This window comes from Choristoneura fumiferana, chromosome 11 (assembly GCF_025370935.1).
Source record: "Choristoneura fumiferana chromosome 11, NRCan_CFum_1, whole genome shotgun sequence".
Lineage (NCBI taxonomy): Eukaryota > Metazoa > Arthropoda > Insecta > Lepidoptera > Tortricidae > Choristoneura > Choristoneura fumiferana.
In genome coordinates, this window is record NC_133482.1 from 6,057,323 (window position 1) to 6,061,597 (window position 4,275).

The window sequence follows — 4,275 nt, forward strand, 5'->3', positions numbered from 1 at the left end:
GATCCCTCATCATCACTTCCCCCTACGTCCAGTTCGATCTGTCTAAGGGCGGTAATTCGAGCGTTTTGACCGGGCGGTCAAACGTCATTAACGTACCACGTTTATTAGCACAACGGAAAGACAAGTCACAAGTATTTTATCATCATCATCATCCCAGCCTATATACGTCCGTCTGCTGGACACAGGCCTCCTCTCAGAACAAGAGGGCTTGGGCCATAGTTCCCACGCGGGCCCAGTGCGGATTGGGAACTTCACACACACCATTGAATTGCTTCGCAGGTTGTGCAGGTTTCCTCACGATGTTTTCCTTCACCGCAAAGCTCGTGGTAAATTTAAAATGTAATTCCGCACATGAATTTCGAAAAACTCAAGTGCGAGCCGGGGTTTGAACCCACGACCCTCTGCTTGAGAGGCGATAGGTCAAACCACTAGGCGACCACGGCTACAAGTTTTTTAATCAAGCTAAATTAAGCATCGGTATTGTCTTAAAGTTTCATAAAAAAACAACTCTGGGCATTACCTCTTCAACACCTGCGAAGACACTAATGACAAAAAAAACGCTGCCAAAACGCTGAATATTCGCCCCCGAGATCACTTAAAACTGAAGTTAAACTACCTACTTGATTGGTATCTATATCAATGAATTACATACACTATATTATTTAGTTATGTACCTTGCTTTTCCGCTAAAATCTTTGAATTTTTTTCTTAGATGAGAAGCGAGGTAAATTAGTGTAATTAATTTATTCATTAGATAAGATAAATTTACAAATGTACTGAATAATCGCAAAGTTTATTTATTTTTCAATATTTTTTAGCAATCAATACCCAAACGGTAAACTCTATCAAACAAGCCATACTCGTGCACGCATGCATGCATCAGAACCCATTAGGCATAAGTTCTTAAGGCTCCAAGCAAAAATGTGTGATAAATTCATGCTCAGAAAAGCTTCAGTGGCAATGAGAATTTACGGATATAACCAAGTTATGATCAGGGATTAATATGTAATAATTCGGTGTTACCTAATCCCAGTAGCATCGGAGTGGGGCTCCGTAAAGAACACTTCAGTTTCTATGCCACTGCCGAGTCGCGAGCACGCCTACTTATATACTTACGCAACCTTACGCGTCGTTCTGACAACCCGCATGCGTATGACACACTTTAAATCCAATTTTGCCTCCACATCATAAATTACAGTCAAAAATGTATAAAACGGTCGTAGAAAATTACGCAACGAATTTTTAAATTTATCCAACGTGTCATTGCGTTAGAGATTTAATAACGAATTGATTTACCATAAACTTTTCGCGCCATTCGCCGATCGCCGTTTCGAAATTAAAAAAGTTGAGTAATATACCGCTAGGTATTATGATAGACGCTACGTGCTTGATAAAAACTTTCATAAATTTAGTTACTGTGTTATTTTCATTTTAAAATATAATTATGTGTAGAACTAAGTGTTTTATTATTGTGTGCGTGATGTGTTGGGTTAGTGAAGTAATATTTTCGGAGACACCATCTGTCGAAAAGTGAGTATAAAAAGTATTTTTTTACTATGGATACTTCGGCTGTTTCATTGTAATCCTAGTGTTCATCGTAGTTTGAAATTGATAAAAAACAGAGCTCTATTTCAAGGTCTAGTTTTTCTTAAAAATAATAACTAGGTATAAGTATTGATTCTTTTTTCGGCCCATATATCTTCTCAATCAGTGTCTACTCTTTTTTTCTGATGTCCAATCAATGGGTGAAAGGTTAAATGGAAGAGATCCTTTTAAGGGATAAATTCGCTTTTTTACATCTCATTCTCTCCTTAACTGTTAATTCCATGTGTTTTGTGTACCTACCGTAAAGAATTTAAAATACTATAGTTGCCTACCTCTAAGATATAAGTACGACATATTTTCGTTAGTTTTCTATCATATTTAAATTTTGCATTTGTTTTCAATTAAACCTTTTCCATAGCAAGTAAATTTATAACATAAATACTTCTAAAGGCACAATTTTATCTATCGAAAATACAAACTGAAAATAATATATTAGATGCCACAGAAAAACCAGAAAATAAGACCAATAAGAAATTCGTGTCTGTATCGTTGTCCAGCGGTGGTGTAGCGGTATAGCAAACGGCACGGAATGCCGAGGACCTGGGTTCGATTCCCAGCGCTGGTCTTATTTTTCTGGTTTTTGTATTTTCGATATAGGTTTTACGGGATGACCGTAAAAGTAACAAAAATTTGGAATTAAAATAAAAAATACAAAAAGATTCCAAAAAACCAATCACAATTTTATCTAGTTTTGATTTCGAACGATTTTATCGAAATAAGTGCTTTTGGCAATTATTTACTGTCAAAATTAGTTATGATCGGATTATTTATCGGAGAGAATAATTTATGGAAAAGTGGATAGGTACAAGAGTAGGTACCGTAGGTACCTATTTTAAGTCAAGTCCTACCCGTCTCGTGTAGTATCTGTACGCTGTAAAGGTGCAGGCTGAAAATCAGCGCGGTAAAGCATAGTCCTCACCGTACATGTTGAGCTTGAACCTTTTGCCTCAAAGCTGAACATGTACCTTCTCATTAATATGTTTTTTTTTATGAGCAATAAACGTTTTTTCTTTCTTTCTCTTCTTTCTTTATGAGCACTATATTTTCAGCATCACATAGGTAGGTACATATAACTGATGCTGTCTGTACCTAAATATGTACTCCCTGGTCAAAAATTGTCGTACATGGTGTATGTTCGTTTTATAACTTGAGACCTCATTTTTAGGGTTCCGTACTAAGTAAGACGATGCCATGGACATTACAAAGACTGCTGTCTCGCCTTCCGTCTGTTGCAGCATAGACTTTTATTAATATGGTCTATGCCACTTACACTCTTAACAACCTGAGTTAAGAAAAAATCAAAAAGCAAAGGAAAACGAGCAAGCGGGTCATCTGATGGGAAGTGATCATCACCGCCCATGAGTACCTATACCAACTACTCAAGGAGAGTCATTGGTCCATTGCCGGCCTTTTAAGAAAGTATACCTAAGCCCTTAATTAGGTCATTTACCCAAGGACTTCCTTATTGTTAGCACTAAGGAACTCTAAAACCAGTAGAGCCCACCAGATTGAAATTTCTCGAAGCGATTGGAATCTTTCTAAGTAAAAACCCTACTTAGTATTAATTTATTAGTTCACGCGACTCTACCTGCGGTCAAACGATCCATTTAGTATACCAAATTTGTTTTGGGACTGCAATTTTTGCCATTTAGTAAGGTTAATATTGGACTTTTACAAGTTTGAAGAACTTGTGCAAGGTCCGCCCGGATTGCTACCACCATCTTGCTCGCTAATCCTGCCGTGAAGCAGCAGTGCTTGCACTGTTGTGTTTCGGCGTGGAGAGTGAGACAGCCGGTGAATTACTGGACGTGAGGTATCCATCTTAGACCTCTAGGTTGGCAACGCGTCTGCAATACCCCTGGTGTTGCAGATATTTATGGGCGGTGGTGATCTCTTACCATCAGGAGACCCACTTGCTCGTTTGCCATCCAGTCGAATAAAAAAAAAAAAATCTCACGTTTGTTACCACTTCACGTATATATACCCCGGAACCGATTAGGATGAAATTTGGTATAGATAGTTTGAGTCCCAGGGACACATAGGACACTAGGATAGTTTTTATCCCGGAAAATTGCTTAGTTCCCGCGAGGCTAGTATATATAAAAAACCCGCTGGAGTTCGACTATGACTGTAGAATTGTGATTTGTATACAAAAACCATACCTATAACATGCTGACTCCAAAACTCTTTTTTAATTTGGCGGTGAATTCTGTCACTACGGTAGCAGAGATGCTACTACGAAATTTGAAAATCGAAGTTGGTATCGTACCGTCCCGCTGACGCTATTAGAGAGTGAGAGGGATGCTACGACACGAACTTCGATTTTCGAATTTCGTAGTAGCCCTTCAGGTTTAGTGACAGTGAGTCAGTGACAACCACCAAAAAAAGGGTACAGTCACCAGTATTAATGTCTGCCACAGCGGAGCGTGCAAAAGTATCTTGTCGGATACGTCCTTCCGGCTCTAGAAATAGAGTCGTATCAGAAATTTATGCACGCATGTTGTGTCAGATATTGGTGCTGGTGACTATACGTATACACACAACTGCCGTATATTACGAAATCGCGAATTCATTTCCCGATGTATTGTTTATCATTGGTAGTTTCCTTGTGCATCATTGTTGAGATTAAACTAACACAATCTTTGCTCTCACGATTTGTCTCGTGCCGGT

General features: G+C 38.5%; 1 protein-coding gene across 1 annotated transcript in view; it reads right to left on the reverse strand.

Annotated features, from left to right (window-relative positions):
• The window catches only part of LOC141432577 (uncharacterized), a 347,176-nt gene that overhangs the window by 156,374 nt on the left and 186,527 nt on the right, over nucleotides 1-4,275 (reverse strand).